Here is a 12,048-nt window from a genome sequence, read left to right on the forward strand (position 1 = left end):
TGTTCCCACATTGTAACGCCACATGTTCTCATCACGTGCATTTGTACGCAGATCTCACTCGGACAGAGAGAGCCCTCGCGGAGACTGACCGTTCCTGATCACAAAGGAAAGATTCCATTAATCACGTGTCCTCGAGGGACAATTCCATTGAGTCCGATAGCGAGCGCTCCAAATCGACATAAACAGTGCGAAGTGTGGATGCCGATGCCAGTCCTTGTTCTAATTAGCCAATGTGCCATTCTCGCCATCCGGAGGAGGCGGAGGGTGGTGGTGGTGCGCCTGGTGGGTCCAGTTCCTCCGTCTGTAGACCCACCATGTGCGGGAGGGGTGAAGTCTCGTACCTCTTGAAGATCCACCTCAAATCCCATACAGATTTACCCATCATAGGGACACACGGTTGCGGAGCGCCACGTGACCTAGTGGGCAGGAAAAATGGAAAGAAAACGCCATCCATTCTCCTAGACGCGAACCGGAGAAAGGGTTGATGGTGTTGCTGGTGGAGTGGGGGGTGAGGGGTATGCAGGCAGACCATGCATTGGGGGAGAAAAGGTGGGACCAGGGGGGGGGATCGATGAAAGGGTCTCTGACACTTTTTAAGTTGCCACTGTCTAATGTGGTTTTACTTGTGTAATCAACAGAATGGGATGGCCCAGTTGCCCAGCGCAGCGGTTGAGCTACTGGCCCAGAACTATGTGATTCAATTAGCAGAGATCAATGAGCTGTGACGGATGATGAAGTGTCCGCGGAAGCTTTTCCCGCGCGTCCACCACGCCGGTTCCCACCACGTGGCCGCACTTCCCGCCCGTTCGGGAAGCTTCCGCGCTCCGGTTTTGCGGAATTAGCATGGCTCGCCAAAGGAAATCGAACTGCCATTATAATTGCTCATTAACTCTGCGCCCGTCCAATCGATGTCTTCGAAGTCCTTCCCCTTCCCCCCCCCCCCCCGCGAAGTTTGTTTTGGTGCGGCTTGGGAATTTTCGCGGCCCGAGACCAGTGGCTGGCTGTCCGACAATCGATCTGCTCGAATAAGAAACTACGTTGGATCCAATCTGGAGACCTCACGACCACAAAAGGCTTCAATTAACCGGTGCGGGGGCTGCGGTGCTTGCAGTTAATATGTATCCGGGCGTGTTGCGAGACAATAAATCGCCATGCAGTCAATTAGGGACAAACAATGGCGAACGCTTTGTCAAACTAAATCCGATAGCACCCAGTGTAAGAAATGCATCGATTCAGACGCGCCTCTTCACGCTCGGGAGAAAAGGCGGGTAGACGTGACAATGAGTAGTCTAGTTTATTATACATTCCAAAACACTTCAGTGATAACCGAAGCGTGCGGTCACGACTGATTTTTATTTTTATTCTTCATTTCTTGTTTGGTTATGTAAGATCGAGGCTCATGGAAGAGCGAGGTGATGGGGGTGGGGAGGAGGGAGGGGGTTAGAAGGTAACAAACTAACAGTGGAACAACAGTTCCACATGAGCAAGTAAAATAATGAATGGAAAAGATAACATATCGAGAGGAAGGGAGGAAACAACAACCTCCAGCTAAAAGGGTGGAGTTTGTAGGTACGGTTAATGGGGGAAGAAAAGATTGAGGGCAGGTATGGGGAATAACATGAAATGATGGTGCACCACTTGCTTGAAGCACTGGAGGGAAGGGTCGGATTGCCCGGCCTCAGGAAGGCGGTTCCACAAACCTGAGAAAAGATGAAGAAAAGGTGTTGAGGTGTGCAGTCAGCTGGATTTTTGGAGTTTAACCCGGAGGGGGTAATTGGAAGAATGCGTGTGTCATGGAGGATCTGGTGAGGGTTGAAGAGCAGAGGAAGTCAGACTGGAGGAGAGGCAGCGAAAAAACAAAGGCCACCGACCTGTCTGGGACGTGAGAGTAACATCCCTTGTGTTTTGGCCTCATCGTGGGAGATGCCAAGGATGTTGAGAGCTTTATATTACACAGAATCCATGAAGGAGAAACAGATGTAGTGCCTCATGGGTCCCAGCCCACAGCACCTTGTGTTATCCGGTCCTGGGCTGAGATTGCGTATTCAAGGATTGAACAGCACAGCAAACCTGTAAGTAGACAAAATGGCTATTTATTTGAGACCACTGTGAACAAACAGCTGGTTGCAATACCTCCATAGCTAATAAAGTGATGTCATATGATGCCATAGTTAACTGATGTGATTACTTCATATGATTGTCCATCAAAATATGCTCCCAAAACAAGGTTGCAAACATGGACTGTATGTACCAAGTTGTATATCTTTCCTTTACTGAATGACAAAATGAAATAAATGAAAATGCGGGAATTAATTTCACAGCAGCTTGGTAGCATTTAGACAACCCAAAACTGGATGAACTAACAACAATAAACAAGAAAAAGAGCAATCAGAGATTGCAGACACTCACTAGGACTTGTTTTGTGTGGTGTATTTTGTGTAGTGTTTGTGTATTGGTGTGTTACGTAATTAATAATAGACATCATTAGAACTGCCACTCTTTAACTGCTGGCAGTGATGACCAGGTACCAAGACGTCCCGCTTTGATGCAACCCCGCTTTGATTGAACACCGAACCCTGACCTATGACTTTTTTAAAATTATTATTCCATTGAATTTAGAATGGGATTAAAGTAAATTCAATTCAAATCAAATGGAAGACCAAATAGGTGCAGTCCTGCATTGGAGTCATCAGAAGGAACCCAAACAAGCAAAAAACAAAGATGAAGTCATCAGGACGAACCTGGATAGGATTTCCATTTCAGCTGCTACTCCTGTACCCTCAAACCCATCCAGGCACAGCTTAGTGAGCCTTATCCAAAAAAAAAAGAACTTAGATCAAAAAAATTGAAATAAACCTGGCTGCCGATCAAGTTGAAATTGAAACCATTTATTCCCCATCACTACAAGATAAAAATTGTGAAGTTTCATGTTGATTGGTTCAGTGGTTCCAGAGAAACATTATTTAATATTTCCTAAAAAAACATGCACCCAAGGCATGGGGAACATTTGTGTGAAGTTTTCCCTCCATCTGCCCAGCCGTTCTCGAGAAGAAGATTTTTTTTATAGGTTTTAGGGTAAATCCAATATGGCTGCCAGACCATGTGAACTATGACATCATGTGTGTACCTTTTGTTCCTTATGAATAGGTGGTGATATGTGTAGTTTCACCTCGATCTGTTCAGCCACTTCAGTGAAGATTTTTGAATGTTAAAAAAAAAACAATATGGCTGCTGAATCACCTAACCGATGACATCATCATATTTTTTCTGTGGAGCATTTTATCCTGAGATGACCCCCAAATTTTTTCCTACTGATTAGATGTAGCGTTCCACAGATGCAATTATGATGTCATAACGAAGGCACCTATGATGTCGTAAAAAAAATCACACTTATTCCCCATGAGGAGTGCTTTCTGTGTGCTAAGTTTCAATTTTTCCTTAGTGTGGTTTCAGAGATACAGAGGTCAAAATTTTTCCATTTTTCCAACATGGTTGCCAGACTACGTGACGTACAATGTCATAATTATGAATAAAACATTCGACATGAGTAGTCGCTCCTTTGGTGAAAATTTTGTCTCAATCCGACAAGCGGTTGCTGAGAAAAACATTAAAGTTCTGTGTGGACAAACAAACAAACAGACAGACAGCCAAATGAAAAATCGTGCTCAGCACGACACTTGGCGAATTAGTTAACTTTTCCGTGAGGTGGTCCAAGCTGTAATGTCATGGAATGTGTGGTCTTTATTTGTTCGTACATTAATAAAATGACGCGACGTCACAAATAACAATTATCAGGCGCGCGTTGTCATGGAAGCGGCAGCAGATTGAAAATTTTCACAACTCATTTAAAGCCACCATGTGACATTCAACAACTTATCATCGGTGCTTGTTGCCTTCATTCTGATCGTAGAAAATATTTGAAAATACCTAGGAACATTGCTTTTAAACGAGCTTTACGATCCCCTTATCAGGTTTGAAATATGTTGTAAAACAAAAATGTGTGTTTTTCATGTTTTGGGTGACCTTGATCTTGACCTTGGGTCAATTTCGATCAAACTTTGTACACATGTTAATATTACATGCATAAATAGACAGTATAAGTTTCAATATAATAAGTCCAAAACTGTTTGAGAAATAGCCATGTGTAATTCACAAAATTCCCCATTGGTTTATAATGGGCGATAATATAAAGTGATGCAGAATCCAGATCCTGAACTTGACCATCACCAAAAGTCACATATCTTTTTTCACTGTGGATTTCTATCAGCTGTTAAAATTTCATCCAAATCGGTTAAGAATTGTGACCTGTAGAACGAATAGAATTTTTTTTACATCACGCCAATAGCTAAAAACTTTGACGTCATACGCTTGCGAAAACTGTGCATAATTTGTACTAACATGCATTTTAAAACATTTAGATATTCCATTGAAGTTTGTTTTGGCGTCAACAGGAAGTCGCTATGACTTGCGGTTACTGAGTTATGTTTAAAAGCTTTTTTTCTCCTTTTTCTGACTTAACATCGTGACGTTAAGTGCGATTATGACGTGATTTGATCCCAGACTATTTCAGCAAGATTGGCTATCACGTGTTAAAATTTGAGAATGATTGCTTCAGTAGTTTCGGCTGCACACGAGCGTAAATATTTTTTTTTAAAATGACGTCAATAGGCAAAACTTTGACGTCATACGCTTGCGAAAACTATGCGTAATTTGTAATAAGATGCATTTAGTAATCATTTAGATATTTGAATGAAGTTTAATTTGGCGTCAACCGGAAGTCGCTACGACTTCCGGTCACCGAGTTATGTCCAAAAATGTGTTTTCACGTTGTGTGACGTCACGTCACAACGTTTAGTCCGATTACGACAGGGTTTGGACGCGGACCGTCTCAGGTGGATTGCCTATCAGGTGTAAAAATTTTAGAACGACTGGTCGAGCCGTTTGGCCTGTAGACGACCGGACAAACAAACAAACAAACGGAACAGACCAACATACTTGACAAAATCGAAGATTTCACCAAGTAACAAATGGAACCAAATGCAATACCCTCTCCTTTGACGAGGGTAACAATAAAAAACTGGCCTTTTGTCATCAGTCAAACGGAGGTACTTATGCAACTACTATCTTCAGTTACGGACTTCCAGTATCAGTAATCCTCCCTTATGTTAACACAACTAGATATGGGATTGTATGCCTGGTGTTGACTTAAGGGTTATGGTGGTGGGCTTGGGATCTTAGCATCCTGAGTTCAAATCCCGCTCAGCTGTTGAATTAATACCAGGTGGGGTCAACTCGGCCTGTCATCCTTCCCAGGTTGGCAAAATGAGTGCCAGCTTGCTGGTATCCTGTGTTGGAGTGGTGATCCGTCCAGGATTGTGCCCAATAGCCAATGAGACTGCTTAGGCAGCACCAATGCTCTGCACAGAGTATGGTCCCAATGGATGGATGGATATAGGATTAGCTTATCTGGAATTGGAATTCCAGATAAGGTATTGTCATCGTGCACTGTCTGTCCATCTCCTATTTTGACTTCTCTGGCCAAAGTACTTGGCCGATCTGGCTAAAATTTGGCAGCAATGTCCCGCTCCTGACTGGTAACAGGGATTGCAAAGCTTGTTCTGGTCACGTGACGTTAAGTCGGTCAAAATAGCCTTACAACATAAGGCCACGGCCCAAATAAGCTACAGGTCCAATTGTCCTATTTTTACTACACATAGCACTAGTCCCTTCAAGACAAATGTCGCTTCAAAGGGGGGCGGTAGAAGACAGAGAGACCACCGACTTGTCTTTGATGGCATCATGATGGACCCATAGATTCAGCTTAATCGTGGGAGATTCCAATAATCTTGAAGGCGTTGGTTTCCATGGCGTCAAGCTGAGCAAGGCATGGGACAGGTGAGCCAGCCTAGAGGGGACAGCAGTACTCCATCAAGCTGTGGATGAAGGCTTTGTAGGTGGATATGAGTTCAGGTGAGCCAAGGAAGGACTATGTATGACTGAGGATGCCCAGTTGGCTGGCTTTGGAGGCCATCTTTGAAATGTGGTTCACCTTAGAACAATCATGGTTGATAGTGAGACCCAGGAGTTTAAATGACTGAACTTCCTGAAGAGGATTGTTTAGAAAGTAGATGGGTGGTTGGAGGGGTTGTCAGACAGTTCTTTCGGAGAGATACAGTGAGAGTGTGAGTTTTGTCAGGATTGAAAGACATATTCCATGTGTTTGACCATCTTGTGATTTTGTCAAGGTCTGAAGAGAGGGAAGAGGCTGCAGCCTGGCTGTCTGAAGGATGAGGGATGTCACAGCAGAGTGTGGAGTCATCCTCAAATAGATAGGATTTTCCAGAGAGATCATTCACGAAGATCAGGAAAAGGACTGAGTGCAGAACTCTGTCTTGGGGAACTCCAGCCTTGACAGGGAGAGGAGATGAAAATATTCCGTTGAATGCTGCACATTGGCTATGAGAGTTAAGGAAGTCAGTCAGCCATGTGTGGAGTTGACCCTGAATGCCATAGGTAGTGAGTTTGGAGAGTAAAGCAGGATGCCAGACTGTATCAAAAGCTCGAGATATGTACAGAGAGATGGCCTTGATCTCATGTCTGACATTGTGGACCTCCATTCATTGTTGGGTGAGTAGAAGCAACATGTCTAAGGTGGTGCGACCTGGTCTGAAACCAAATTGGTGATCTGAGATGAGGTTGTTGGAGAAAAGGAAATATTTCTTGTCAACTCCGATGATGGATTCCATGACCTTGCTGATGATTGGAAGTAAGCTGACAAGTCTGCAGTTAAGGGGAGCAGTTTTTGCATCTTTTTATGTAATGCATTGATGTTGGCATATTTCAAAGTAGATGAAAGATGCCCCAGCACAAATGACAGGGTGAAAATGGCAGAGAGAGAGAGAGAGAGAGAGAGAGAGAGAGAGAGAGAGAGAGAGAGAGAGAGAGAGAGAGAGAGAGAGAGAGAGAGAGAGAGAGAGAGAGAGAGAGAGAGAGATATATATATATATATATATATATATATACATATAAATACATTTATATATATATATATATATATATATATATATATATAGATAGACAGAGATAGAGAGATAGATAGATGTGGGAAAGTGCAGCATGATTTTAGGACAGGTGAGCTGAAGCCATCCGGTCCAGTTGCAGTCACAGTCGAGGATTCAAGGGTTGAAAGAACCTTCTCCACCTTTTCAGTTGCAAAGGACAAAGTCCAGGAGCAGTTGGGTTTGACAGGGAAGCATTGGTACCGAGAATGAGGGATTGGAGACACAAAATGTGGAAGCAAACACAGAATTGAGGCATTCAGCCTTTTCACAAGTGGAGTCAGCTGTGATGCCATTTTGAAGAGGCCTGTTACTCTCACATCGCAGAAAGGTTGATGGCCTCTCTGTATTCTTCCACCTCCTTTTTCATCTCCCTATGCCCCCTCTTGACTGTTTCCCTCCTAGTTTTCTGCAAGTCACACATGGTCTGCCAGTAATCCTCTTCTTATTAAACCGCCCAAAATCAGGCTTACTGCTCATGTCCACTCATTGTTTTCCTCTTTTCTCACCTGCGCAACCAAGTTCTCCAGTCTGTTCAGTCCCATTCTTCCCTCCAGGGTTTCAAGACAGCTGTTCAACACTGTAGGCCTAGTGTTGGCTTAATGGTTCGGGTGGTGGTTGGTTCGGGTGGTGGTTGGTTCGGGTGGATCCAAGGATCCTGAGTTCAAATCTCACTCGGCTGGTGAATTAATACCAGGTGGGGTTGACTCTGCCTGTCATCCTTCCGAGGTCGGTAAAATCAGTGCCAGCTTGCTGGTATCCTGTGTCGGAGTTGCGACCCGTCCAGTATTGTGCCCAAGAGCCAAGGAGACTGCTGAGGCAGCATCAATGTTCTGCACAGAGTATGGTCCTGATAGATGGATGGATGTTCACCACTCCCTCAGGTCATCCCCTGTCCATACTCATGATCTTGTGTACCCCAAATGACCCCATTCCCAAGCACTCACTTTTCCAGGTTATTGTGACTCTTCCTCTTCCTCACTTCTTTTTGTTTGTTAGGTGTTGGGTGGTTTGCTTGTTCCTTGTCCGTTTAATCCCCCTTCCTCTTCTTGTTATGTGGAGCTTGTTCACCCCATTTGTCCTCTCTCCCACCCCCCCCCCCTTCCCTTGATGTCACTCAGTCTCACTTTTACTCTGTGTTTGGTGCTTCCCCCCTTCAATTTTGTTCCATTCCATTCCACTTTCGCTCTTCCACGAGCCTCGACAATGTATACAGATTATTATTTTTTTTAATCCTGTTCTATATGGGCTGCAGTGGGGCCGAGGAGGAGAAGGATGCAGTCGTGGAGGTATTGGTGTCACTACTTCCAGTTAGGGGTTCCTTTGGAGCATTGCTCATATGAAGGTTCATCAATTGATTGTGGACCCAAGAATCCATTTGAATAGTCATGTTGGTCGAGCCAGGTGCACAAGGTTGGTGGTGCATCGGATCTCTCATAAGACGATGATGAAAAATGTTCTGGACCCCGCTAAAGAAAACTTCTATCGATTTTCAATAGTGCCTGCAAAGCACCGGTTCGGACCAACGACTGCGGAGGTCATATTAGACTCACGTACAAGGGTATTCCTGCAGCACCAAACACATGACACCTCTCAGCAATAAAGGGCCTTCCTACGCAATTAGAGAAGGTCATTTTTGGCAGCTGCGAAGGCAAAACGTTTTTTTCCCACCCTCTCGGCTATGTGTAATTAAAATTTAATCTGAATACCCAAATTAAAGGCTGCTTGTTTTGGTGACAGAAAAGCCGGTTTCAAGGAAAACAAATTACAATAAACCCATAACCTCTGGTCAAAATTGCTCTTGAGCATTAATAAAGACAAGGTTTAAATAAGCCTCGAAGGCTTCCATCTGTGAAATGAGCCTCGTCTTTGAAAATGATTCGACACTTGGACTGGGATTAAAGGGAAAATCGTTCAATTTTTCAATTTTTGGGGGTATTTGTTTTGTTTAAACTTGTGCCACACATAGCAGTACCCTGGAAAGGTTCGGTCATTATTTGTGTATGAAAAGAAAAATTTAATGATGATATTCACAATTCTGGAAGCGAATGAGCTAATCTGTAACCTGTAAAGCATAAATGCAATGAAAGGTGACGTGTTTTCACGCTCATTTTGCTACAAGCATGAATTTACGATGAGATTGTCACAAAATATCGACACAGAGACCGAGAGGCTTGCGAACCAGTCTCAGATCTGCAGAGCTTGGATTGGCCTTGGCATGACTGCATGATGTTTCCAGAAGTTGCACAACCTCCCCACATTTATATATCAAGCCAACACTGTACTTGGAGAGTCAATATCTCGTACATGGATCCTGTATATCACAGTCCTTTTTGATGAGATTCCTGTGGTTCAATGTAATAGATATTTTGCAACCTAAGCTCCAATGGAAATTTGATATTAAATTTTTTTTTACGCATTAAGACAAAACCAGTTGGATATGGACCTGTGCTTTGACCAGCATGAAATCGGGTGTACAGACATCCATTTTTCTGCAACGAGCTGCAACAGTCTCACCCTGACTCTCAAATAGTCTCATTCTGCTCACATACCTGTACTGTAACATCTCATAGTCTCATCTTAGTCTTAGTTGCTCCAGAAAATAATTGTCAAATTAATCCACCAATCTATATCCATCGTCAGAAATCAAGAGAGGTTCAGTCTCTTGAATTACTAGGCTTCACTATCACACATAAACTCTCCTGGGCTGATCATGTTGCAAAGCTGGACTCCAAATCCAGCCACAGAATGAACATCCTCCATCATTCCTCGTCTGAACTACTCACAGCCAACAAGACCTTTGTCCTTTGCCCATAGCTCATTTGAACACGGCTCTCCCTCCCCTACGGGCTGTATCCTCAGCATCACATCTGTTTCTCATGGATGCTGTTGAATCGAAAGCTCTCAACATCAATGGCATCTCCTGCGATGAGGCAGAAAACCTGCTCCTGAAGTAAGGCAGACAGGTTGGTGACCTCTATATTTTTTACTGCCTCTCTCTTTTTATCTTCTCTCTTCTCTCCCTACAACTCCTCCAGAAGGCATATGTTCCACCAGCAACCCTCAACCCCCTATATTCCAAAAATCCAGGCTTACTGCACACCTCCACTCTTTTGTTCTTCTTTTTTATTTCCCGTTTGTGGAACTGACTTATGTAGGCTGTTTAATCCCACTCTTCCCTCCATGACTTCAACCTCAAATCACTCTCGTGCACTTTGACCTTTTTAAAATCAAAAGGTAAAGATCAGATTAATGTATACCTGCTTTAGTCTGTAGTGTCTGTGACAAGGTGTTTGTGCCAAGTCTCGTCAGGATTGGTTGCAATATAAACACTGGGCAGGCCAAAGACCTTAATTTCTTGTTTGATTTTGACCTTTAATCCCATTTGGAATCAAAATAAAAGCACCAAACGAATGTTGGAATACTCCAATTATGGAGGATGTAGTAAGGCGTAATTTTTCAAATTCTTCTCCAGAATGGTTGTAATACAGAGGCATGGCAAGCCATGAAATCCTTATTTTTATGACTGATTTTTCCCTTTGATCCATACAAAATCCCCAAATCGACTCGAATCCGAACTATTTCTTCACAACCCTTTCGGGACTGTTTGAAAGCACATTTTTGTGCCAAATATCATCTCTATCGTGTAAAATAAAAGGGAACGGCAAGGCAAAATGTATGATTTTTTTTGATGTTTTCCCTTTGACCCCTTAAAATCGAAACGAGGGTGCAAAACACCGAAAAATTAAAACTCATGAAAAAAAAAGTTTCAGGACGTTTTTGGAACAAGCTACTTTCATGCCGAATTTGAATAGGTTGGCTCAGAAATGAAGGAATGGTGTGCGATTGTAATTGTTGGAAAGAAAGAAGGAAAGAAAAAAAGAGAGGGAAAAATAAGATGTATCTTCTCTCTCTCCCTGGAGGAAGGGAAAAATAAGAAATATATTTCCCAGAAGAGTCAAGCACTGCCTCCACCTTTTCACCTTCCCTTCACATGAACCTGCCGAGGTTCATGCTCCAATCACGTCAATTTCGAAGCATCATTGTGTTTTACATCTCAAACGTCATGAAGTGCATTTGCTGAACGTAGCAAGTCGTTCAATAAGTGACCATTACTCTTGACTGCCATGTACTAAGGAGTAAGTTTCCTTTTTCTCCCCCCCCATTGTATGTGTCCTGAATGTCCAAAACTCCTGAAATAAAATTATCGTAATTGGCACTGCCAGTTAATGTCCCAGGAATATGGCCACTGCTTTGACAGCTGTGGATCCTTCCTGTTTCACAAAAAGGCCGTGTCACAGCAAAACCCGACATAGTAAGAAGGTGTTATTTGTGCACCAGGACTTAATTATCACAGTAATATAAAGCTTAGATGACCTTCGTGTTCTCCAGTAAAGATCTTACTTTTTTTGGACTTGCTTTACATGTTACTTGGTGGCCATTTTAACAATTTACACGGCTGCAACGACCGCTGCAACAAAAAGTCACGTAACTCTGTAACCAAGGATAGTGTGCAAATTTCTATGGTGATTTTTGCACCGGGAATTAATGAACACGACAATATAATTCCAGCCCATGTAGGGATTGTTACCACAATTATAGGTGCATAGTTTTTGCCATTTTAATAGGGAAACATAGATTAATTTCGACACAGGTTTTCTGACCTTGCCACATAAGGGCAGAAATGTCTGTCCAAGATTGGTGTTAATGTCAACATAACAAACTCTCATGACCATTAGTACAGAGGAATGCAAAGAAATTGAAGGAACTTCAATGCAGGAGGAAGTCATTTGGCCCATTATGTCTGCGCAACATCAACACCACATAAATCCAATCTATGATGCAGTTTATTGGCTTCATTTCTCTGTGGTGGGTGTGGGAGAGGAAGAGCAGTGAGGAGAACAGTGGGGCAAGATGTATATGTATATATATATATATATATATATATATATATATATATATATATATATATATATATATATATATATAT

General features: G+C 42.9%; 1 long non-coding RNA gene across 3 annotated transcripts in view; it reads left to right on the forward strand.

Annotated features, from left to right (window-relative positions):
- Positions 1–1,395: 1,395 nt before the first annotated feature.
- The window catches only part of LOC147014339 (uncharacterized), a 77,142-nt gene continuing 66,489 nt past the window's right edge, over positions 1,396–12,048 (forward strand). For all 3 annotated transcript variants that reach the window (XR_015050737.1, XR_015050736.1, XR_015050738.1), the window contains exon 1: positions 1,396–2,072. This is a non-coding gene — a long non-coding RNA (uncharacterized LOC147014339). The remainder of the gene's footprint in view (positions 2,073–12,048) is intronic.

The sequence above is a fragment of the Eptatretus burgeri genome, chromosome 13 (genome assembly GCF_056783735.1).
Source record: "Eptatretus burgeri isolate ZD-2024b chromosome 13, Ebu_testis_v1, whole genome shotgun sequence".
NCBI classification, from domain to species: domain Eukaryota; kingdom Metazoa; phylum Chordata; class Myxini; order Myxiniformes; family Myxinidae; genus Eptatretus; species Eptatretus burgeri.